Source organism: Propithecus coquereli, unplaced genomic scaffold, assembly GCF_000956105.1.
Source record: "Propithecus coquereli isolate 6110/MARCELLA unplaced genomic scaffold, Pcoq_1.0 Scaffold10, whole genome shotgun sequence".
In the NCBI taxonomy this organism is placed as follows: Eukaryota; Metazoa; Chordata; class Mammalia; order Primates; family Indriidae; genus Propithecus; species Propithecus coquereli.
Window position 1 is genome coordinate 4,339,386 of NW_012133858.1, and position 26,325 is coordinate 4,365,710.

Below are 26,325 nucleotides of genomic sequence, written 5' to 3' on the forward strand. Positions count from 1 at the left end.
TAACAGTAAGAATTAAATGAGATAATGTACATAATGCATTAGAACAGTGTCTGGCATGGAGTTCAGTAAGGGGAAGTTGTGGTTGCTGAGAGAAGTAAATAAGGATGTGAATGTTCTTCAACAACAGTCAAGCACTCCATTAAAAAGTGGTTTCTGTCAATATCATCATCATCATTTAGCCCAGGGCAGGTGAAGGTGAATTACCTGGGACTATAATGAACAGGTGAGCAGCCCAGCCTTGCAGCCCAGGGGCCAGGGGAGTGGGCAAGGCCAGGAGCCTGGCAGCTGCAGTGGGGGGTACCCTACTTCTCGCCTCTCCCAGGACATGTCAGCTCCCAGAAGGCAAGAGCTATACTCATCCATACTCATCCCATCGCTCCGGCATCCAGCACAGTCCTGGTACGTGGCGGGTGCTCAAGTCAATATGTGTCAAAAAAAATGATAAACAGTGGATATTGGAAATTAGATCAGTCCGATGTGGATCTAGAGAAATGGGAGGGCAGCTCCAGGGGTCAAGTCTGTGAACAAGAAGGGCCATATGGGGCACTCGGCTGGCTGAGGGCTGTTAGAGCCCAGGGCTCCAAGCAGGTAACACCACAGGCTGGCCCTGGTCCTGGGTACCAACGCCAGCTGCCAGCCCTCTCTGTCCTGCTCTGGCTCTTCCCTGCTGAATGTGGACCCACACGGGGTGGAGGCAGGGGTGCTGGAGGCTGAAGGAATCCTCATACAGAAATGCTGCCATTTACTCACATGTCAACATCCCCACTCGATCGAGGCCAGGTAACCCTGGTTTCTCACCTATCACTTGAAATGTAAACCTTATCACCAGATAATGAGAACATTAGAAGCTCACAGGCTGTCTCTTCAAAACCCTGAGAATGGCAGTGACCTTGTCACACCAGGAGGTACCCATCTTCCATCCATGTCCATCGTCACTCAACAAGAAGGACCAGCTTGGCCATGAAGCCAAATTCACAGTCCCACCTGGCCCGAACTCCAGAGCCACTTAGCCTCCTCATCCCAGCACCTCTTCCTGTGCTAGATGTTACCGCAGGTGCTCCCAAGCCCTTTGAGTCTGCAGTTCACTGCAAGCTCAAGGTTAATGCCTGCATCGTGGAGGCTCAGAAAGGGTGTCCAGGACACAAGCTCCTGACAGAGGTACAGGCCTTGGTGTAGTCACTAGAGGGCTCAGGATGGCACTGAGAGAAGAGGGACAGCCTGGGAACCAGTACAGGGCTGGGAGGTAGGGGGTGGAAGCCACAGCTGTGCTGGCTGAGAAAGCACTTCCTACAGCAGAAGGATAGGGTGGCTTCCCATCACCTCTACAGGACATAAAATGACCCAGAGAAACCCTCTCTGGGGCCCCCAGCAACAGTGCTTCTGAGCAACATCCCTGCAGAAAAACACTGCATCCTGGAAATGCTTGAGCCCCGTGGTTTCCAACCTCCCATCACCACACACATTCCCTGGCACGCTGCTCTACAGGAGCCTGCAGCCAGGCTCCAGCCACCGGGAGAGGCCACTGTCAGTGGGAAGAGCACACTTTGGCATCACTGTGGCCTGGGTTCAAATCCTGCCTCTACCTCTACATAGTTGTGGGATGTTAGGCAAGTTTCTTAACCTCTCTGAGGTCTTTTCCTCATGGGTAAACTGGGGAATCATCTCTCCCTTGCAGGCCTTTCTGAGCATTTAAATGAGAGACCAGCCCAGTAGGTCCTCACACATGGCAGTTGTTACTATTCAAGAATACAAAGCAGATCCCACCAGAATTAATCCTTGGGGCTGGAGGCATTCGCCCAGGCTCCCATGCCTTCTCCCTAGAGCTGCCTATGCTCCCTCCCCGTGTGCTCCCCCACACCCCATTTTCCTCTAACAGAGCCCCTGGATGAGGCCACAGCACCCAGCTGCCAGCAGAGGGCTTCACTCCCAGTCAGGGAGGGCAGGGCGCCGCCTACCCCACCCAGGCCCCAGGTGTGCAGCCCTCCTCCCCGGTCCTGCCCTTTCAAGGTCAGGTGTTTCTGAAGTGGAAACCGCTGCAGACATTTAGCCCAGTGTGATAATCTCCGAACAACCCTCTCTCCCAGCAGGACATGTGAAGTGTAATTAAAACCATGAGTTAATTAGGTGAGGCAGCCATCTTGCCAAGAGGAGGGTCTCACCTCCTCTCATCTTACACAGAGGTCTGCAGCTGCGGGAGCCAAGAGGAGGAGCCCACGACCTTCCCCCCTCCTCTTCCTCCTGCACCCCTCCACCCCAATCCTAAGATCTCCAGAAATGCCATGTCTGAGCTGCCATCCATCAGCTGTCACCTCACTTACAGCCGTCCCTCTACAGATCCGGGGGGAAGTGGAGACCTGGAAGTGAGTCAGGGCTTCAGGGAAGGTGCCTTGAGAGGTGTCTTAGAGATGGGCAGAGCCTTGAGCCCCCACCCTGACCCAAGGAGATGGTGTGAGGACTGTTTCCAATGCAGGGTCCTGCAGGATGGAGCCAGGGATGGAGGCGACGTGATGAATGAAAGGAACAGGGGAATGAAAAGCCACAGCAGGCAGACAGAGGAGAGAGCTGGGAGGCAGCAGGCCACATGGCTTGGGAGCCTGGGATTACTGGTTATCTAATACTTCCTCATCTCAGTGTGTCTCACTCACCCCAGCTGTAAAATGGGGGCACTCTTAGGGCTTTCTCGACCTAAAATATATACAGCTTGCTAAATGGCCTGCTACGATGCGAGCTCTCATAACCCAGGAAACCTCCCCACACCCGCCCCCTCTGGGAACTGCCCAGAGCCCCGGACTGTTCCCTTCCCCATCTCTCTCAGACACTCCTCCACTCCAGTGGCCTCCATGGTCCTGGCCTTCACCCTCCTGCTGGGCCAGGTCCATGACGCCACCTCCTCCTCATCCTGCCACAGTCGGGCTCCAGCTCACTAGTGCACTCTGCGGAGGGACGGCTTCGTTTGGCACCTTGGGGTCCCAAGGCACTTTTCCAGGTGACCTGCTTTACAGAAAGGAACTCATTTCATTCAATTCCCACGACAACTCTCTGAGGTTGGTACTATGACCAGTTCATAGATGAGGAAACCAAGCCTCAGAGAAGAGAAATAATATGCACAAAGCCACCCAAACACTAAATGGCAGGGCAAGGGTTCAAACCCAGGTCTGTGTGGCTCCAGGCTTCTCCTGCCACCCAGGCTGCCTGCCAAGCCTGACTCCTCCAGGGAGCATCTGAGGCCTTCACGTCCAGCACCCTCCCTGTCCCAGTGCAGCCCCTTGAAGCACACACCTCACCTTCACTTAGGTGCTCACCCCACAGAGGCAGGAGCAAGAACAGAAAGGAGAGAAAGAAAGACTGCAGGGGAAAGAGAGGAGCTGGAGGGGTAAAGGATGCTGAAGGGGTGTGAAGGGGGTGTCCTCAGATGTGCCCTACAGCTGTCTCCTGCTTGTGGGATCCCACAGGAAGGAAAGAGGAGCAGAGCTTTGGGCCAAGCCGGAGGCTGGTGAGAGGCCTGCAAAAGAGGCTCCAGCTGCTCTGAATGAGTTCAAGCCACTTGGCCAGGACAGGCATCAGGAACAGGGAACATGCAAATAAGGCCCAGCACAGCTGTGGGGATCTCGAAGGAACCCTGACAAGATCCTGGCATGCACCAGGGGGGCTGGGAGGCCTCACTTCTAGAAAAAGGTCTGAGGTGGTTTTTGCAAACCACAGAGAGGTGAACTCGTGTCACCTGAGAAGATTCCTGCAGAGACTCTAAAGGAAGGGTGGGGTGCACTAGAGAAAAGCAGCCGGGGTCATGGGCAGATAGTTCGGGGACAAATCCTGCCAGGCAAAGCTCCTCTCCTCCACTGACAGGGTCACCATGGTGGTAGACAAGGGAAATGACGCTTGCCATGGAGCTGATCTTGAGTGAAACATCTGACAAGCTCTTCATGAAGTCGCTGTGTACAAGCTAGAGAGAGGAAACCAAAAAGCAGTAGAATTAGTGGGACACAGAGCAGGTTCAGTACTTAGCAGTGGATCACAGCCCCTTGCAGGGAAGCGTCCAAGGGTGTGCTGTAGAGCTCCAACCCATACCACCCCATTCGACCTCGGATCAATTCTTTGGATCGATATACAAGAAGCACTTGAAGCTGGGAGCAATAGCAGATATACTGGATGACAGAGACAGGATCCGAAATATCTTAATCAGCTGCAGAGATGGACTGAACTTAAGATAAAATAAATTAGGGAAAAATGTAATGTTCCAAACAGGAGACCAAAAGGCCATATAGCACTATTAGGGGATGACCTATGAACCCCCAAAACTCATATATTGAAGTTTTAACCCCCAATACCTCAAAATGTGACCTTATTTCGAAATGGGATTGTTGCAGATGTAATTAAATGGGGTCATTCTGGAGGAGGGTGGGCCCCAACCAATAGGACTGGTGTCTTTATAAAAGCGAAAATTTGGAGACAGAAATGTACACAGAGAGAACAGCATGCAAAGATGAAGGCAGAAATTATGTCGATGCTTCTGTAAACCAAGGGACACCACAGACTGCCGGCTACCCACCTCTGCTAGGGCAGGGCATGGAACAGATTCTCTCTCACAGCCCTCAGAAGGAACCAATCCTGCCAACATCTTGATCTCAGACTTCTCCAGGACTGCAAGACAATACGCATCTGTTGTTTAAGCCACCTAGTTTGTGGTCCTTTGTTATGGCAGCCCTAGTAAACTAATATAAGCACAAAGACAAAATTGGGAAGATGGGACTGAGTAATCGTTTATGTTAAAGAGACCTGGGGGTATTGGTTAGTTGTAGGCCCAGTAGAGATTAGCAGCACTGTGGCTGCTAAAAACAGCCAGTTCAGAGTCGAGGCTATGTTATTAGAAGGTGTGACACCTGCACCCATAGGGGTGTGCTGGTCAGGCCTCACCTGGAGGGCCGGATTTAGTCCTGGTGACATTGACTTGAGACAAGTAGGAAGATCTTCAGAGTCCGGTGCCAGAGATGAGAAACAAATCAGAGGACTAATGGAAATGGGGAGGAGGTGGGAGGCTGACTGGCTTCCAACGTCTGAAAAGCCGTGGCCCCGAACAGCCACAAGGAGAAGAGCTATAATAGAACCCGTAGGAAGAGAAATAGACTTCAGAGAAACACAGGAACTTTCTATGGGCAGTGTTGCCCAAAAAATCCAATGGGCCACCCTGTGGGGACATGAGCTCTCTGTCTCCGAGGAACTCAAGACTCCACCTGCTGACCACTCAGCAGGGACTTGTACAGGTCACTCAGGCGACCTGCACCTCCAAGAAGGGTCCACTCACATTCCTGCCTGGCTTGACACCAGCAACTCAGGCTTCCTACTACTGAAAGTTTGAGGCTACCATGAGATGCTTGGGCTCCAACACTTTCGACTGATGGCTTTAGCAGATTAAACTGCATGCTGAGGGCAGGAAGTCAAGACTCACAGGCCTCAGAAGATCAGGTTTGGCGAGACCCAGGTCCACTGGAGGGATGAAGCTCGTGCTCCCAGGAGGATGAGGGGTGGGAGGGACAGCTGCCCTGGCTCTCCATCGGGAGGCATGGAGCTGGCAGCCCAAGTGTTATCTGATCCCTAACTCCAGCGAGCCCCCACATTGCTGTGTGCTGTGAGGGGATCCAAGGAGCCTACACCCAGAACTCTCTTTGAAGGCTCAAGGAGAGCTCACGGGGAAGACAGAAAGCTGTAGGAGAGGCAACCGTGATGACAATAAGAAGACACAGTCATCCCTTCGTATCTGTGGGGGATTAATTCCAGGACCTCCTGCAGATACCAAAGTCCACGGATGCACAAGTACCTTACATAAAACGGTGTGGTATTTGCATATAACCTACACACATCCTCCTGCTTACTTTCAATCATCTCTAGATTACTTATAACATCTAACACAATGTAAATGTTATGTAAATAGTTGTTATATGGTATTGTTTAGGGAATAATGACAAGAGAAAAAAGTCTGTACTTGTTCGGTACAGACACATTTTTTCCCTGAACATGTTCAATCCATGGTTGGTTGAATCCATGGATGTGGAAGCCACAGATACCAAGAGCCAACTATACTTCCCAGGCTGACCTGATTCTAATAATGACCATCTACATGAGCTCATTTAATCCTCCTTTAATCTAGTCCTTCTCATCATCTTATGGTTAAAAAAAATAATAATAAAATAAATAAATAAAACACCAGAGAGGGAAAGGAACTTATACAAAACGCACAACCAAAAAACAGCAAGCTGGGTTTGAACCCAAGTCTATCTCATTCTCAAGCCCATGCTCATCCTCTCCACTGCTTCCCTAGTAAAGGGTTGTGGATTGAGTTTCAGATAAGCACCACAAGCATCCAGCAACAGAAGGAATGCCCTAGCGTGGTCCAAAGCAGTGTCTCAAACTACAGCATGCAACAAAATGACCTGCAGGGCTTTTTAAAGCACAGGTTGCTGGGCTCCACCCCAGGAGTTGCTGACTTAGTGGGTCTGGGGTACAGCCCAAGAATTGTTGCATTCCTGCCAAGCTCTGGGTGCTGCTGATGCTGCAAGTCAGGGACCTTGCTTTGAGAAGGTACCTTGCTTTGAGGGACCACTGCTCTGGAGAAATCAGGAAGGGAAGTGGGTGTTCCAGCCTCAGAGCCACATAGAGAGAAAGGTACACTGCTGGGTTGATCATCTGTCTCTGGGACAGGAGTCCCCTAAAAACTAGGCAGCAGGACTGCCAGCCAGTGATGCAACAGAAGTTTACTCCACTAGAACCCATCTGGTTGGGAAGATGCTCATTCTAGAAAATCAAGGTCCCTGTACTTTCCACTCTGGGCTCTTCTAGTTCTCCCAGGCTGCTGAGCTTAGTTCTCTTCTACAGGAAGTCCTGCTTCCTCTGTGGTTGATCACTGTGACCCTCAGTGTTTTCTCCCTTTCTAAACAGAGATCCTTTCACCAGACCATTTGTGGTTGGGTTTCCCAAACCCCTCTTGATGCTGGACCCCAACCACTGAGCACACTTGAGTTGGTCAGGGTCTCTCTAAAATCCGTGTTCAGAAATGAGCACAGAATGACTAGGGAGAATGCAATGTAGAACCTGTATTTCTCTTAGAGGCATTTAAGATGGTGTTGTTTTGAGCGACCCAATCACCTTGTTGGCTCTGATAAAGGCTGTGCACAATTAAACCCCTCAGATCTTTTTCTCGGGATCTCAGCCAAATCAGGTCTGCCCCCACCCCCAACCCTCTCATGAACTTGCGTAATTAATTTCTGCAATCTAAATGGGACTTTCCATCTGCCGCTGTTAAATTTCATCTTGTTAGTTTAAACTCAGCATTCCAGTTTGTTGAGATCATTTTTGAATCTTTATTCTGTCTTTTATAGGAGCTGCCTATCATGGCCTTGTCATCAACAAATTTGATTAAGCTCGCTGACTCCAGTTTCATCCAAGTTGTGAATAAAAATGTGAAGCTTCATCTTGCAGAATCTCACCTGCCACAAACCATCTTCCCTTTTGGAATCCCTAATCATACAATCATACTTCTCCAAATCAGACTTCCTACAGTCTAAGGCAGGTCTCTGGGCATGTCATTTCTTTCCTTGGCTATTATTAACACTAGCCTGATGTGGCCTCTTTCATCTGATCGTCTGTCACATCACCACCTAGTTCTTGGGCATGGTCAGAATCGAATCAGAAGGATAGTTTTGGTTCCAATTTCTTGACCTTCTCAGCAATGGCAACACTACAGAGGCAAGAATGCAAGAATAGATCTGATCATCCACTTTAAGGAATATTTGACTCCCAACGGAAGTCAGGCTACCTATCCCCCACCATTACTGTAGCATGCTTCTCTGACAGCCTTATAATCTATACTGGGAAAGTAGCATGGAAATTCTTCAGACTGGCTGGAGAAGCTGCAATAGGAATATGTCATAACTTGGACCTGTTCAGCTTGCAAGGTATGCTGGGATCTTGGCAGCTTGTCAATGAAGAGGCAAGAAATGTTTTCTAGCAGGAGTTACTTGTAGAAAGAGGCTGAGGACATAGCTTAGGAAATAAAAAAGAAAAAGGGGTGTAGATGAATAGCACCCCCTCTCTTGCCATGCATATTGAGAGGTACCCCTCTTCTGCTGGAGAAAGGCACAGCATATATCCATGGGATGTTGTTGGAACACTTTGAACAACTTGTTGACAACAAGCCAAGAGTTATCCCAAGAGGATGGAGAATAGCATATGCAGGAGTTAAGTGTGTAGGCTTTGGGTTTAAATCCCAGCTCTACTACTTATTAGCCGTGTGACCTTGGAGGTATTGTTTCATTTCTCAAGGTTTCAGTTTCCTTATGGGGAAAGTGGAGAGAAAAATAATATGTGTACATAAGGCACATGGGGATTAAAAGAGATAATGCATATGCAAAGTTTAGGAGACTGGTACGTAGTAACAGCTCAATAAATAACAGCTGTTAATAATATTATAGGACAATATCTTGAAGGCGCTGAGCTGTATTCACTGATAGTTCAGGGTTGGAGGTGTGAAAAGGAAAGGTCTGAGAAGGTGAAAGGAAAAACTGAGGATGCTAGAGGTCAAGGGCAGGAGAGACTCCAAGTTCATTTGAAGGAACGAGGCAGCATTGTGTGAAATTGACCTAGAGTTGGAGCCTAGGACCTAGGCTAGGTCAAGGGATTCTGATCTTAAGTCAGGTACCGCAAAGCAGTCAGTCTCAGAGGAGTTCAGTGGAAATAGTTTGGTATTTTAGCTTTGAATCCAAAAACCTTTTATTGCTATAAAAAGTCAGTCAAAAATGGTCTAAATAGTTCATGTTAGAAGGAAGCATAAGTATTCTACTTCTAGAAATCTGTTCTGAGGAAATAATCATCGATAGGCACCAAGATTTATGTTACAAGGATGTTCACTGCAGCATTATTTATACTAGCGAAAAATGCTTTACAATTTAAATGTCCAACCACCGGGGGTTCGTTAAATAAATTATGGCACATCCATATGATGGAATACCAGGCAGCCATTAAGAAGCCCATTTCAGAAGAACACTTAGGACATGGGGAAATTATCACAATATGTTGTTAAATGAAAATGCTGGTTACAAAACAGCACAGATAGTACAATCACAATTTTCTTACATACATATCTAGAAGGAAATATGCCAAAATGTTGAATGAACATGCATTACTTTTATAAATGCTTTTTAAGAAAAAATGACCAAAAAGAAGTAACCAGACAGGAGCTCCCACAATCAGCTTATAATAGAATGTCATTAAATTCAGAACACAGGAACACAAACAGTAGCTATGATCTGAATGCCAGGAGCTGTAGCTGGTACTGATTGGAAAGGACCTGGCTGTCTTAAAGGGCTGAGGGCTAAGAGGTTCTGCCTGCCATTGGCGTGAGGCCAGGCAGAGTCCAGGAAAGAAGATTTAGGTCAGTGGCTCTCAACCATGGCTGCCTATTAGAAGCTCAAAAAAAAAAAAGAAAAAAAGAAAAGAAGCTCATCAAACATAAGATTTTTATAGCAATTTGAAATATAGGATGGGGCTGTCATATAATTTTTTAAAGGCTCTGCAGGTGATTCTTATGGGAACCAGTGAATTAGGGGCTGAGCTGGACCAAGCCTCTTTTACCTGTATTACAGACGTACGCTTGAGGCTGCTCACCCTGTTTCATGGTTAGCCTTCTCTCTAGCCTGGGCCAAGTATGTGAAGAAAGACCCACTCTGGAAGCTAGAGAGATGTTGAAAGGGAGCAGGTGCCCCAAGGCACCTGGTCTATGCAGGAAAATTACTCTCAGCCTTGGGGGACATTAACAGAAGGGCTCCTTAAACTGCCTGTTTAGGAGCTTTTACCACACAGACACTGCTCTATACTTAGACTCTTGACCCAGAGTACCAGGTGACTCTATAAACTGAAAGTACGGGCTCTACAAAAAGGAGAAGGAAAGAAATCCAGCATCCTTGGAAATCTACAGGGACCTGACCCTGCATAAGCAGGAGCTAGTGGTATTTTCCTCTTTTGTCCTGCTTTTGGGCAGAAATACACACCGACCAACAGAGCAATGTGTAAACCTTAAAAGCAGCTGGCTTTGGGTGGATGAGGCCTCTCGGAGGGCTCCTAGTTTCCCCCAGGCGCCTTGAGGGAAGAGAAGCAGAGGGAACTGGCTGCTAGAAACAAAAGTTTGTATTAAATGATAAGATCTCCCTCAGCTTCTCACTACAGATATAGAGTTACTCAAGGCACCGAAGAAAGAAGGGAAAGAAGAAGCCTGAGTTGGGTGCTTCAAACACTGGATCCATCCATTCCTGAATAATTAAGAGCCAACTGCAGCTCTTTTGTACTTCTTGTGGGTGGGGCTCCTGGGGGGCCTCCAGGACAATGAGGAGGCAGTAGGGAGGGAGCTTCGACTCAGGTAGACCAGTGGGACTGGCAAGTGGAAATGGACCTAAATTGCTACCCTCCAAGCCATTTCCCTGCAGTTTCCTCTCTGGGCAGTCTGGAGAAGGAACAGAGTTGCAGGTAATCTGACGATCAGACTGAATAATGCACAGCGTTGCAACACAGTGTATCTATGTTTATACCTGGATATATATATCCACGTTTATACATGCACATATGCCTCAATATACAGCCCATTTACCTTCCAACTGATGTTTGGCTCAGGCTGAAAAGGTGAATGCACTCTCTGAAGATGCAGCAACTGGCAGGCAGATGGGTTACCAACAGGGGCCCTGGACGGCATCTGGAAACTAGCCTGAGACTAACATTCCCCACAAATAATCCACAAAAAACTGAATGAGCCACTCCTGGAAAATCAGGAAACATCTGCAATATCCCTTCCAAACCACTGAGGTGGTCTGAGGGCCAGAAAGGGCTTTAGGGTCCTTCTGAACACCTCACTTTTACAGCCAAGGAAACCAAGGATTTGGCAGAAGTGCTCAAGCAGGGATTCCTCTCTCATTTCTAACCCAGCCTCCTCCCTCAGAAACTTAAACCTGTCTCTTCTAATTTGACCCTCAGGGGACTGGCAGAACAGATGGTTACCAACCATCCTCCAAGTACCAACCTTTCCCGTCACAGATGATGCCAGCCAGAGACATTCCTGGTTCAAATGCAGAGATATTCTGATACTATCGACAAGGCTTCAGATTCAAACGAGTTCCATGTGCAAGTCTGATTAAGTCATCCTTGCTAAGCACAGATGGATGAGGGCAGTGTCATGGTGGGACTCAGCACATACAGCATTGCCTGTAAAGCTTTCATGTACTAGGGACAGCCCAGTGGAATCCTTGTCCTGTTTCAAATCCGACAGTAGAGGAAGATAAGTAGACCAACTGAGCACAAGGTCAAACTCCCCAGAGCCCTGTCCATCCCAGGGGTCCCTCCTGCTTTCTCTACTTTACCCAGCAGCAAATTGGACAGAAAACCGTCTTCCTTTTTTTTTTTTGTTCTACTCTGAAGCCACCAAGTCTAATAATTTCTCGATAGTGAGCCCCCACAAGTCAGGATTAAAGAATGTGTTCTGCAAGGTTTGGTTTTGCTCTTTCATGCCCATTAAAGCAAAACACTAAAACAGAAGGGAAGGGAAGTGACATGGCAGAGCCACAGAACATTCAGCACCCTCCCTTCCCTTTCCTTTCAGAACTCTGCTCCCAGTTGGAACTTCTCCCTGCCACTTTCTAACATTCAAGCTGGTCATAAGGGAAATTTCTTCAGAAGGAAAGTTTTGGAGGAGATCCATCTGAGATTGAGAATGGCACATACAAAAATCATTCCTTTCCAGATTACCCATTAGAGAATCATCTCCACAGCTAAGGCAGATGTCATCAAACCAAAAGTCACAGAGAGGGAGGTTTGCAAAAGTACAGCACTATGCCAGCGAAACTTCCAGGTGTTGCCCCTGCAAGCTATAAAAAAGAAGGGCTCAGTCCTATCAATGCAGTGAAACTCCATTAGTCAAGACACTTGATTTGGCCTCTTGCCATACATTTAAGACCGAGTTATTTAAGTGTTGTCATAAATTTAAGACCAACTTAGCGATGGCTAAACTCAAATGCAAAGATCAGAATGTAAAGAAAACTTATTCATCGGAAATAACCATTTCCAACACAGGCACGCACACACGCACACGCATGTCATCAAGGAATGAAGGCAGGCTAGTGATTGAGGTGACTAGATGAGGCAAAGGACAGTCCTCAGGACTCGCTGGGGTTCAGACCCCTAAGTATAAATAACACTCTCTCCCAAGAGCTGTCATCCCCAGATCTCCTGGTGCCTGGCTTTGCCTCTGTCTATACCACAAGTACAAGGCAGATGTTCAGCCCCACTTGAGAAGTGAGGAATCTGAGGCATGGAGAGGGACTTGGAACAGCTAAGGTGGTGGAATCCTAGCCCTCTCAGCCCTCCCCCTGGGCCCTGGACTCCAAGTCCTTTGCACAACTCCACATTAGCTGTCAGGTCATCCAGAAAAACCCACAGGGAAACACACACACATACACATAGAATAAATTCCATCATAGAAGTTGAAGCAACACTGATAATTGTGTTTGACTCATGCTGGTTCACCTCCATCGGGGGAGGTCAGAGACGTGTCTTGTTTGCTGTTGTATCCATAGCTCCTAGAACAGTGCCTGGCACATAGTAGGTGCTTTGGAAATAATGAAATTGTATGTTTATTGCCACTGTCGGTCTCATTTACCCTGAACCCAGGCAATAACAGAGGCAACGCTTGTTATGATAGTGGGGAACACTGGGCTACTGGCAGGGTCTGGGTGGTGGGGCACCAGAACTCAGCCCTGGGGCCTTTAAGGAAATATAACAAGGTCACATGCACTTCTCATCAGGGATCTTGTCCTTTTGCCCTCTGTGTCCATTTCTACCACTTCAGTCCTCAATGAAAGCAGTGAACTGGTTGCCATATTGGTAGTGATCCGAGTTGCCATCTTATTGACTTTCCCTGTGGGATATAGGAGAGTGACCATGACTAAGGACAGGGGTATCATGGTCAATGTTCAAAATAATTGTACCCAATAGCATCTTCTTCCCAAATACATATACTCTATCCAGTAACCGTGTCAGGCTAATCTTCATTAAATATCTGCCATTCCTTTACTTTTTGTGGAGTTCCCTTTCCTCTTTTTAGACCCACACTCGGGGCTCAGGGCTTTCTTTCCTTTTTTCTTTTTTTTTTTCTTATTTTGAGACAGAGTCTGTCTGTCACCCTGGCTAGAGTGCAGTGGTATGATCATAGCTCACTGCAACCTCAAACTCCTAGGCTCAAGCAATCCTCCTGGCTCAGCCTCCCAAACAGCTGGAACTACAGGTGTACGCCACCGTGCCCCACTAATTTTTTCTATTTTTAGTAGAGACGGGGTCTCTTGCACAGATTGGTCTCAAACTCCCAACCTCAAGCCATCCTCCCACCTCAGCCTTCCAGAGTGCTAGGATTATAGGCGTGAGCCACCGTGCCCAGCCAGGGCTTTCTTGATGTTCCTTGGGATCTGCGAACATCCAATGTGAGTGTCCTATCTTTTCTCATCCAATATCTTTGCTACATTACAGGAAACAAAAAGTCATGGCTGGACTTTTTCTTTTTTATTAAGAATAAAATTGGCCAGACGTGGTGGCACATGCCTGTAGTCCCAGCTACTCAGGAGGCTGAGCCAAGAGGATTGCTTGAGCCCAGTTCAAGGTTGCAGTGAGCTATGATGGTGCCACTGCACTTGAGCCTGGGTGACAGAGTAAGACCCTGTCTCAAAAAAAAAAAAAAAAGAATAAAATTGGTCCCACTGGATTTCTAGTGGGGAGAGGGACAGAAGACCTGAGATCCAGTCTTGGCTCTGTATTTGGAACCTTCTATTAATGGATGTGAAGTCCTCAGATTTTTATAATACAAGATGGCTCCCTGACCTTAAAGAACTTATCATCTCACAGAAAAATCTTGGGCCCAGAGGGTGAGGGCAAGCCAGGGGTCTGGCAGGTCAGAGGTAGGACCAGGCTGTGGGATATTCCAAGGGATCTCCAAGGCACAGAGAGACACAATAACTTTACATATAAAGTAGGTGAGATCACTTCTTAGAATCTTAACTTCTTAATCTATAGATAAAGAGGGTCAGATTACTTAAGGGCTAGAAATCGATTTTGTTTGGACCATTTCATTTGGTCAATTTAACTTTGAACACCCAATTGTCCACAGGCTGAGCCACTCTAATTATCTAATCAACACATTGTTATCTGCCTGCCCTCTGTAGGCATTTGAGTTTGTGATTCCCCTGACATGGACGATCTCTAAGGTCAGCTTTGGGCCTCAATAAGAAGTGACTAATGGGAGGGGCTTTCAAACAAGCCAAGAGGTTTGAGAGACAAGGTAGTTTCTGGGGCTCCTCCAATCCCAATAAGGAGACAGCAATCTACAAGAGGCTTCTCTTGTCTTCCTAGTCTAGCTCTGGGAAAAGCAGTAAGGGAGTCCCTTCTCTCCATCCCTTCTGCTGTCCCATCTTCCCTATACAGACAGCTGGTGAGGAAGGGGATGCTGGCTCCCCTCTCTCAAGGCAGAGTCAACAACCCAGGTCTCTGTCCCACCTGAGTCATCAGGCTTTCTTTAACCAGTCCTTATCTAAACCCTTGGTCATCATTTGGCAGTTCGTTGCCTTGTTCTGCCTGTGCATTTTCCTGTCCACGTTCTCCCTTCACAAACACATACACAAGTATCTTGGGATCAAACTGGCGAATTTAGCAACCTCTCTGAGCACGGGCTCCTCCCTGTACCTCTTTGTGTATCTACCAGCACTTAGTATGGTGAATTGCACACAGCAGGTGCTTAAACAGTGTTTGACGCCTACAATGGTGATAATGGTGGCTACTATCAGCTCTGGCATTGACTGGAATGAGAAAAGAGATGGAAGATCTGCCAGTCCTTGCCAAACTGGTGGTGGTAGCTGTTGATGTGCAGAAAGGAGCTGCCCCCCGCCACACACACACACTCACCTACACACTCACATACCCAAATCTTTCCCAAGCTGGAACAGCCAGAGAGAGGCAGCTCTCCCTTCTGAGTGGTCTGCCTGGCACCACTCCCAGGAAGGCCCAGAACAGTCTCACCATCCTATGAGTGACCCAGTGGCAACTTCTCCCTCCCTCTTTTTGATATTTCATTCCCCTTCCTCCATTGGAAATCTAGACTTGGGGCAGGGTACCCACGGTTTCTTTCCAAGACGCTTCTTAACTGTTGCCCTTTTCATTAGCTGAGGTCCAGTTCTAAGGCTCAAGTTCCTCTCTTACCCCTTCCTCAAGGTCATCTATCCCAGCTCAGAAACGGTGATGAGAGGCCACTTGGGAATGTCAAGATGAAAGGCGGGGTGGGAGTGAGGAGAAAGAATGAATAGGCTAAGAATAGGCTAAAAGGTGAGGAGGGGACGTGGGAGTGGGGAGCAGGGGGAGCAAGCAGGCAGGGAGGGCGCTGGAGACAGGCACCGAGGCCGAAGTCGGGCGGGCGGCGGGTGGGGGTGCCTGAGAAACGTGGAATGAGGTCGGATCCGCTAGGGGCTGTAGGAAAAAAGATGGGGGCTAGGACCAGAGAATGTAGGGTCACTGTGAGGTCTAGACACAGGCAAGCTTTCAACACCCCATCCCAATTCTATCGGCCGGCAAGGAGCACATCCTGGAGTGGGTCGCAGGGGTGGGGGTAGAGTCCAGCGGTCATCTCTCCCCATCCAAACTCGGGGCCCACTGCCGCCTGGCGCGTCAGGGCGGTCAGATTGACCGGAGGACTGGACACGGGGTTGGGGAGATGAGGAGGGGGCAAGAACGGCGCTGCAGGTGGTCCTCCTCCTGTTTAAAGTTTGCGATAGGCGAAGGAGTCGGTTCCGCGTGGCCGGGTCCGCTCGAGCCTCGCCTTCTTCCTCCGCCGGTCCTGCGAGCACTTGCTTCGGCCCCGCGCGGGTCCCGGATCCCCTCTCCTGTCTCCATCCCTCCCTGAGCCCGAGCGCCCCCCGCTCCCTCCCTCCGCGCTGGATCTCCCGTACGACGTGAGCGGAAAGTGAATGGGCGGCCCAGACCACAAAGACAAATTACCATGAGAAAAATAAATCGGGAAATCGCCGTTCGCGTCCCCGGTTCCCGCCGCCGCGGGAACCCCCCTCTCCACCGGCCGAGGCGGGAGCGCGGGGCTCCAGGCCTGGCGGGCAGAGTTTGGGCTCCGCGGGACCCTGTGAGGGCAAGGGTGTCCTGGAGAGGGGTCTGGGAAGAATCCGGGTGGGGGCCCCGCAGGCGGCGGCGGCGGAGCGGGGACGTACCCGAGCGGGAGATTTCACACTCCGGGCGGACCACGCGTTCCCACGCGCCTTGCCGCCCGCACTCTCCCTCCACCCCGTTTACTTGCCGGCTCTCTCGGAGCCTCCATGTCCGCACCAGTCTCGGCGCCTCTGCCCCGCTCTCTCCCAGGCTTTCAAAGGTCCGTCCCCCTCCTCCAGGACCAGGCCCCGGTCTCCATCCAGGCTGCAGCCCAGACGCGCCGACCGCAGCCCGGGGAGGGCCCAGTACAACCAGAACCCGGAGCTGGCGGGCGGAGGGAAGGCGGCAGCGCCGAGGGCGCCCAAGCGGAGGTAGCATCGGGCGGCGCGGAAGCCCGGGGACCCTCTGTGCTCCAGCCCGCAGCCTCCCCACCTGGCTCCAACTTGCCACCGCCCCGGGGCCTCTATCCCTCTACCCACCCAAGTTGCTGAAGTTTTCAACTTGCAGCCTCAGTCAGCGCGGGGGAAGCGCCCGGGGCTCCCGGGACTCACCTCCGGGCTGCGCAGGTGCCCAGTTCCCGGCTGCTCCCGGCGGCTCCCGGCTCCTGGCGGCGCGGAGCGGCGGGGGCGAACCAGAAGGGCTGATAGCCCGTCTGGGAACCGGGCGGCCGCGCAGGAACGGGCCCCAGCCCTCGGCTCAGCGCTCCCGTGCAGTATCCACCCGGGCCCGCGCCCGAAGCGCTCGGGCTCCCAGCAGCCGCTGGACGCGCGGCCGACTCGCCCGGCTCCGGGGAGCTGGGCTCTGGCACCAACCCCCGCGCTCCAACCAGCTCCCGACCCGGCGCGCTGGAGAGAGCAGGGAGGAGGGGACGGAGGGAGCAGGAGGAGGAGGGGAGAGGCGGTGGGGGAGGAGTTGGGAGCGAGGGGAGAGAAGGAGGGGAGCGGGAGGGAAAAAGAGGAGGGGGTTGGAGAGGACCTGCCGCGGCGGGCGCTTCACCCGCCAGCCCCGAGGCTCGCGGAAGAGCGCGAGGGGGCGCCCTGTTTCCCCACGTCCGCCCAGCCCGACTCCCGCCCCGGGCCTGCCAAGTGTATGTCGCCCGGAGGGTGGACCGAAGCCCCCTTCCCAGTCGGCATTCTAGCGGCGAGACTTCGGTCCCTGAGCGCTTGCCACCGTTTGCCACATCCCGCCTCACGGTCCTCGGTCTCCCCCATTTCGAATCTTACTTCTTCCAGGGGCATCAGCGTGGCCTGCCTACCCCAACCCTGGGGGCCTGAGGAAACACCCAACATCCCCACGGGCTCCCAAATTTCCCAACCCTATTAGCTGGGAACAATCTTCCTGCCTGTGGCTTTGAAGGGGAAGGGGACCGCTATCTGTTATAAACTGCAGTAGCAGGGAGCGAGGCTAGGTTGCTGGGCTGGACTGGAAAGCCAGAACTGGCCAGATTATGGTTCACCTTGCAAGCTGTACGACCTTGAGCCAGCCTCTCCAAGCCTCAGTTTCCTCAGCTGTAAACTGGGGTTGGTAATAACGCACCCTACAGAATTGTGCAGAACAAGTAGGGGATACAGTTAGTAAAATAACATAAGGAACATTGGGAGGGCGTCCAAGAGATGAGCGATCCAGGGAGGCGGTGGAGCTTTCTCGGCGGAGAGAAGGGTTAGCGCAATCACACCGAACGAGGTTGAATTGTTTACAACTTTAAGTGATCTAGTGTTTCTGATGGCCAGAAGGCGGGAGAGAAAGAAGTAGGGGGCAATCTTCAAATCCAAGCTGCCCGGGCTGCAAGAGGGATGGGAAGGGAGCCCTCTGCCGAACAAAAGAGGTATTTTAAAATAAAAAAGATGACCTAAGAGAAAATGAGAGTGAGAAAGACAAAGGATCTGAAAAATTAAAACCAGGGAAGTGTCATTCTGAGAGAAAACCAAAGAGAACTGTGAAATAAAAATAGATGAGTTGGAGGAAGGAAAACATTAAAAGACTTTCTAGAGTATGCCAGAAACTGGAGATTTAAAACAAAGTCCAAGTGAAGCATTTTACATAACAAAATTCTGAGTAAAGGAAACCCCAGATAAAGCAGAAGAATGGAGACAGTAAGAGCCCCAGAGAATCGTCCCCTTCCTGCCGCCCCCCCACTTCTGAACCAAGGGAGGAAAGCAGTTTGGCCAGGATGATGGCTCTGAATCCAAGAAGGGAGTTTATAAGATGCTGTAAAAAAGAGAAACAGTGGAAATCTCAGAGATGAAGACTTTCTAGGGCAACAGAAATGCTGCAACTCATAATGTGTAGAAAGGAGAGGAACTTGCAGAGGTAAAACATTCTGGACACAAAGAGATGCAGAGAAGAAGAAAATAGGAGGGAAACAGGCATGTCTGAGCATACCCGTGGTAGCCCATCTATTTAATATTGGGGTAGAAATCAAGTTGGAAGAGGCAATGCAGAGTATTGAGTCCAAATCTATCATTTTATAGACAAAGATAATGAGATCTGGAGAGGGGAAGCCATTCTCCCAGAGTCCCAGGCTGGGATGGGACAGGTAGGTCTCCAGAGCCCCACTCTGGAACCCTTCTGCCACTCTGCCCGTCCCCCCTCCACCACCACACACACATCCCCATTCCCACACATCCCACACATCCCCATTCCCTAAAGAACTGTGGGGAATGTTTTTGTCATCACAAAAATAGAAATACGTGCAATATAGAGACACCTTATAATTAAAACAAAAGCATGAAAGCGTGCCATATACTGCAGGGACAGGGAATGAGCAAGCAAGAGAGCTTCCCATTTGTCTGGTTGGGAGAATAGACAAAATGCCTTCTGAATGGCTCTGTCTGCCACGGCTCTCTCTTGAAAGGCAATCAAAATCTTCTCCATCCTTCATGCATTCTCTCACCCGCCCTCTCTTTTTCTACCATGTTTTGATCATTTTCTCTATCTTCTCTTCCCACCATCACTTCACGCCCCTTCCTGGCTCTCCCTCTCCACGTCGCAGATGAGTGTGAGGGGAGCCTGGCACAGGAAAAGAGAGGAGTCTCCCCAGCTCAGGGACACAGGGAAGGAAACCTTCCTTTTCAGGAGAAGCAGGAGCCAAAAAGAGGAGAAACCCAAAGAAACAAAGACCAAGGAACAGGGCAGCTTACGGCACTGGGCTAATTAATCCTAAGTGCACCCTAAAGTATTGTATTGATTAACAGTGATTACTCAAGAGCTCTCAATACAAGAGAGCTTCAGAAACCCAACCCTCAGGAAGGGACAGTTTCTTTACTAGCCTGGTTTACCACCTGCTGTTTGGCAAACCCAGTCTGGTTAGAATCTCTGATTCATTTACTTGGAACAAAACCTGGGGCATTGATCCCATTACCACAGTGTTACCACCAGCTTCTGTCACCTTCCCTAGACCCTTGCAATAACCTGTAAGATAATTACTTCTATTAAGAGCAATTCTCCTCCCCCTACCAAAACACTGTTAATTAAGCAGAATATAAATACAGTAATTAGTACAGAATTATCCCAAACAAACAACTTAACTATAGGGGGTGGGAAGGAGTTCTGAGAATTCACTCTTGACCTAGAAATTCCAAACTTATCCTGAATGAAGTTTACAAGGGGTTAAAAGGTAGGCTCAAATTCTCATGTTCAAGGCTAGCGAAGCTAAGAGCACTGTGCTGTCTCCTTCCTCTCACCTGAGGATGTTTTCTGGGAGATCAAGCTACGTCTGAAATAATGAGTACAACCTCTCCCAGGAGGCCATCTGTGAGTGTGTGTGTGTGTGTGTGTGTGTGTGTGTGTGTGTGTACACATGCCTATGCATAGCCCAGGCACAGGCACAAACCTTGCCTTCCAGCAAAAGACAAACAGCCAGTCATATGCTGGAGAGAGAGAATTGAAAATAAAAAGGCAGCACTTATAATATCCAAATAGTTTCCGGTCCCAGAATTGCCTGGTCATTGTGCCTGCAGATGGCAAAGAAAAAAGAAAATTCCCACCCTAGAAGTCATTGTCGATTTGTGAACCAAAAGCATACTCAGGTCAGAGGAACCAAAGTGTCACTGAATGACAGCTTTGCCATTGTCCTGAACTAATGTGAGAGAAGAGATCTTCCTTCCTTCCTTTCTTCCCAAACATTTAAGTGCCACTCATTATGCTAGGCAGAGAGGTCACAGGAAGAGCCTCACAGTCAGGCGGGAGAGGCAGACATAATCATAGCAAACGCAGGGACCACCACCGGCTGGGAGCTCTGCAGGCACATGGAGGGCCAGTGACCAGCTCTAGCGGGCAGGAGGTCTTCATTGGAAAGGGCCATTCTAGCCAGGAATGGAAGATGGGGCAGGAATTTGCCAGACAGAGAAGCGGGAGGAGGCAGAGTATTCCAGGCAGAGGAAATAGCACGTATAAAAGCACAAGGCGATATAATTAGATTTCTGTTTGAAGAATTACTTGGCCCCAGTTAACAGATTCAGAGAGAGCTGAAGCAGTAAATGTGAGCAGGTGCTCTGCGTGGCGGAAAGAACACCACACCAGAAGACAGGGCTTCTCAGTCCTAGGACGAGCCCAGCCGCTGAAGAGCTGAGTGTCCTTGGACAAGCCTCTTCGCCTCTGCGACCTCAGTTCCCCTCGGATAAAATGGAAGGGATCGATCCACTGGTTTGTAAGGTTGCCCTTGCGCGTGCGTTCTATGATTCTAACGCGAGCTGCAGATACTTCTTTAAATATTGCTCTGCAGTAGGCTCTTTACCATATTTATGCAGTTAGCCCTTTCCATGTGTGTAGCACTTTACAGTTTGCAGAAGTATTTTCCATACACTGTCTCCTTTGACCTTCACGGCCATGTGTAGGAGATAGTGACACTCAGCCCTAGATGATCTTGGCCAATCACTGGCCATAAACCTCTCTGTGCTGATGAAGCTCAAGTTTGTCCTGCAGCTCTGATCCCTCTCCCACATTCCAGATGCACGTCACCAACAGCCTGCTGCCCTCCTCCACGTGAGCATCTAATCAGCATCTCAAACCTAATAGGTCCGAAGCTTAACTTCTGATTTTCTTTCCCAAACCAGCTCCTCCTTCAGACTTCTCCATCCCGGTAAATAAAAACTCCATTCTTCCAATTCCTCAAGGTCAAAATCTTGAAGTCATTTCACACGCCACATCCAAACCGTCAATCAATCCTGTCATCTCGACCTGTGAAATATTTTCAAAATCTGTTTCTCACCACCTCCTCCACCAGCACCCCAATTCACACCCCTCTCTTCTCTCACCTGGGTGTTTGCTCTGCCTGCATCCACCTTTGTGTCTATAGTTCCATTCTCCACAGAGAAGTCCTCCTGAGTCAGATCCCATCACTCCTCTGCTCAAAAGCCCTCTATGGCTCCCCAGTTCTCTAGAGAAAAAGCTTCACCAGCCCGACATCATCTCCTAGCACTCTCCCCTCCCTCACTTCTCTTCAGCTACACCAGCCTCTCTGCTGTTTCTCGAACACTCAACCCTCTTGCCTCAAGGCCTTTGCACGTGATATTCTCTCTGCCTGGGAAGCTCTTCTGCCAAATGTCCACGTGGGTCATATCCTCACTTCCTTCAGTCCCTGCTCAAATATCAGTTCATCAGGGATACATTACCATCTTTTCAAAAATGATGAATACCTGTCATTATCACCACCTGACATTGTACATATTTATTACCCATCTCCTCTGACCAGAATGTAAATTCCATGAAAGCAGAGGTTTTGCCTATTTTGTTCATTGCTGTAGCCCCAGCCCATAGGATAGTGCTTGGTAAAAAGAACTGCACAATAATGCTTTGGTGAATTAATTAATATTGTTGTTATCTTCATTTTACCAATAGAAAAACTGAATCTCAGTGATGCAACTGGTAATTTTCAGAGCTGAGACTTGAACTCAGCTTTTTCCATATTAAACTGTTCTTTCTAATTGATTATTAGCTAATATTTACATAAGCATTTTAAAAACTCTTTCTTTTTTTTTTTTTGAGACAGGGTCTCACTCTGTTGCCCAGGCTAGAGTGCAGTGGTATTATCATAGCTCACAGCAACCTCAAACTCCTGGGCTCAAGTGATCCTCTTGCCTTAGCCTCTGGACTAGCTGGGACTACAGATGCGTGCCACCACACCTGGATAATTTTTCTATTTTTTGTAGAGATGGGGTCTCATTATGTTGCTCGGGCTGATCTTGAACTCCTGACCTCAAGCAATTCTCCTGCCTTGGTCTCCCAAAGTTCTGGGATTACAGGTGTGAGCCACCATGCTGGGCCTTTAAAAAACTTTTTAATAGAAAATGCATATGATTGTAAAACATATACTAATTGTTTTCCAACAGTTAACCACATGGGGCCATCCACCCACACAGCAGCATTCCAAGTCACAACATAACGAAAAGTTAGCTCTGAAAACCAGACCTCTAAAGTGGCCATCAATCCCACATGCACACATTCATCCTACAATCATTTCTTTGTTGTTGTTGTGTTATAGTTCTAGTTTTACTCTGCACACTGTTAAGTCGAGGGTGTGGTGAGAGAGAGGGAAGGCTGGCTTTGTAGCTTGCCCTTGGGCTGAAATCAGAGGTAATCGCATCTCTCTCCCCGGGCACTCATGGGTGCCCCTCCCCCTCCCTCTTTCCTGCTGACCGGGCAGAGATGGTCAGATCTGGGCTGAGGATAAGTCAGGAGGTGGAAGTGAGGTATGGGGGTGTGAAGATCAGAGGCATGGCTGGTTCAGGAATGACACCAGGCTTCCTGGCAGATGAGCAGGATAAAGGGTCAAGTCAAGTGCTCAGCTCCAGGCCAGGGGGTCACAGGCAGCTCTCAGGATGTTTAGACCCAAGGAAGAACACAAGGTGTGGTCACCCTTATTGAAGACATTTGAAAACAAGAGATCCATGTCTGTGATTATCTCCCAGGACCAGGGTAAAGCCACAGAGGTCCAGGGCAAGATCAGGACAGGATGGGCGTTAGCCAACGTCACCTAAAGCAGTGTCCCCAGAAGGGTGTCACATTAAGAAGAGGATCCCAAGTTGTAACCAAGGAGGGGTATGGGCATGGTGCTTAGAGGACCTGAGCAGGACCAGAACTCTGGACAGGAGATGAGGAGGAATCTGATGGAAAAACTCCTGCCTAAGTGGAATAGAAAACCACTGGAGTGGTTTAGAGGTCCAGAAAGGGTCCTTTGCCCCCACCAAAATATCTCTCCTCTGGTGTTCCGTGGCCTAAAATCCTCACAGTGGGGAAATAATAGATTGTCATAATGCGTTATCTAGACAAGGCAACCCATAAATGAATAGCACCTTTGCAGGGGTGAGGGATAAAAAGTCATTCTCTCTGAATGATCGAAGGAGCACACCCCTGAACCAGGACCATACAAAGCACCTAGAACCCTAGCCTCTGGAGAGGAAGCATTCGATACATTATAATAATAATTATTATTATTTTTCTAGTATTAGAGCCGGTTCCCCTCGGCCCCGGGAACAGAGAGGCAGAGTCACTGAGGCTGCAAATGGCAAAGGAGTTTATTGGCTAGCTTGAGCTAGGGTCCAAGTCCCAGAGCACCAACACAGTGGCCTCTTCTAAGGGCTAGGACTCCACCTTGGGGTAGAGGTTAAGCTTTTATACCTTTTTCTGTTTTACACACGACACACAGGTTTCACATGACACCCTGGGCACAGCTTCCCCCCTCTCCTCCTTAGTTCATTGGTTCCTTTAAAAGTGGCTGATCGTGTTGGCTCCTGATTGGTTCCTTTAAAAGTGGCCCCAAGCCTCGGGATTTTCGCGCCGGCGCCAATTGTGGTCAGCATCACTTCGGGGAAAGGGCAGCGTCGTTTCGGGAAAACCGAAACTTAGGCCTACTCCAGGAAGTTCAGCCTGTCATGGAGTCACTCCTGCTCTTTATTCTTATTATCTATATTTAACAAACGACTAATAGCAAGCACAGTCACAGAAGCAAATGGCATCAGTTAGAATCAGACAGAGCACATTTTTCTCTAATCTCAAACAATTTGTCTCACACAAAGCAAAGTACATTTTCCTACTATCAATTCCTGTTTTTCACTAGAAATAAGGCTGCCCAGGCTGGAGTGCAGTGGCACAATCATAGCTTACTGCGGCCTTGAACTCCTGGGCTCAAGCAATCCTATCCTCCCACCTCAGCCTCCTAAGTAGCTGGGACCACAGGCACGTGCCACCATGTCCAGCCTCAATACCTTGTTGATTGAACACATGGAGGGACACAGCAGGACATGATGCAGGACCATGGGAAGGCCAGATTGGAGAGGACTTGAATGCCATGGAAGGGGGCTGGATTTTTGCTGTAGTCCAGGCAAGGGGAATAGTCCAAGGTTTGGGGCAGGAGGCTGGCATGGTGAAGTGAGTAGCAGTGGGCAGCCTTGAGTGAGGGAGACCAGTTAAGAAGGAGACTGTTATGACAGTCCAAGTGCAACAGAGAAAATGGCCTGAAAAAGGGTAAAAATGTTTTCTGTCTCTTCAAAATCCCCTCACCCTTTTTGAGAACTAAAACCTACATCCCTGCCTCAGGCCAGTGGTTGGGTGGGGCAGGAGATTGTCTTTTGTTCTTTGTGCCACAGGAGATGGCTCAAGGGAATTGGGGGGCAGAGGTCATAGATTGTCTTAGCCAAAAATGGGATTATGGAATTAATCAGAACCTTTAAAAGCTCTGTACTTCTGCTCAGAGGCAGGACGTTGGTACTTTGAGATAGGAATCTGCCAACCTCCTCATTTGCTAGCAAATTAATAAACGCCTCTTCCCTTCTACTCAAATCACTTGTCAGCAGTCTTCTGATGCAGCCTTGGGGACAAGTACTGAACTTTCAATAACACAAACACCTGGCTAGGACCTTGATTAGGGCAGATATGACAAAAACAACAAAAACCTATTATCTGCCTTTGTTGTATGAGGTGAGACCCTAAGGGATTGGAACACAGAATAGGGAACTGAGATGGAGAAGAATAAAAAAGAATAAGAGAAAGAATGTGGGTGATCAGGAAAGGAAGAGGGAGTATGAGCCAAGTGAGTAGTTAATAAGGAGCAAGGCCTGCTGGAGAGAGCTTTGACCGCACCCTGTCAATCTGGCTGAGAGCTGGCTCCACCCCACATCTGGGGAAGGAAGGGGGATGGGATGTGCCCTTAACACATCCCCTTGATGCTGCAGGTAGCTTGGATCTCAGATGTTAGCCAAGAAGCTAACATTTGAGTGGGAGGCAGCAGGCTTCTTCATTTCAATTAAATACGAGTTTTCACACCCCTGTTATTTGCTCAGTTCTGTACTGAGGCTAGAGAGGACACACACAGAGGATAAGCAGTGCTTAAGGGATGATCATCTTATTGGGAACGTGAGGTGCATTTGAGAAGTAAATAGCAGGTAAATGCCAGATTGGCTGCTCCAGGCAATAAACACAAGACAAGTTCAGGGGCGAGGGAGCCACTGGGGCTTAGTGTCTAGCAAGGCTTCTTGAAGGAGGTGGGGATTGCCCTGGGCCACAAGGACAATGTAGGCGTGGGCAGGTGCAGGAGAGGGGAAGATACATTGAGTCTGTTCCTAGAGAAAGGAGAGGAGGAGTAGATATAAGGGGAAACACCTATAATCTACTTAGACTTTTAAAGAGCTTTTGACAAAGTTCTCTAAGAAAGGCTCTCTTGAAAGGTTAAGTCACCTCGAGGCTTGAGGCGGAGGAGGGAATGATGTGTCTTTTATCAAGATAAGGGAACGGCCTAGAGACAGAAAAAAAAGGTGGGAGCAAATTGAGGCTCTCTCCATGGTGCACAGTTAAAACTTTCTCCTCAAGAATCTATGCGATAAATGGATGAACAAAAGGTGGTCTAGACATGCAATGGAATCTTATTCAGCCTTACAAAGGAATGAAATTCTAACACATGCTACAATGAACTTTAAAGATGTTATGCTAAGTGAAAGAAGCCAGATACGAAAGGACAAGCACTGCGTGATGCCACTTGCGTGTTGTATTTAGAGTAGTCAACCCACAGAAACAGAAGGGAGGAAGGTGACTGCCAGTGGCTTGGGAAGGGGGGATAATGGGGGACTAAGGTTTTAACGGGTACAAAGGTTCAGTTTGGAATGACGG

General features: G+C 49.1%; 1 protein-coding gene across 1 annotated transcript in view; it reads right to left on the reverse strand.

Annotated features, from left to right (window-relative positions):
* Positions 1 to 16,816, reverse strand: part of SEMA5B (sema domain, seven thrombospondin repeats (type 1 and type 1-like), transmembrane domain (TM) and short cytoplasmic domain, (semaphorin) 5B) — a 124,659-nt gene extending 107,843 nt beyond the window's left edge. The window contains exon 1 of the mRNA XM_012642452.1: positions 16,776 to 16,816. The gene's annotated coding sequence lies outside the window, so the exon portion shown is untranslated. The remainder of the gene's footprint in view (positions 1 to 16,775) is intronic.
* Positions 16,817 to 26,325: the final 9,509 nt, after the last annotated feature.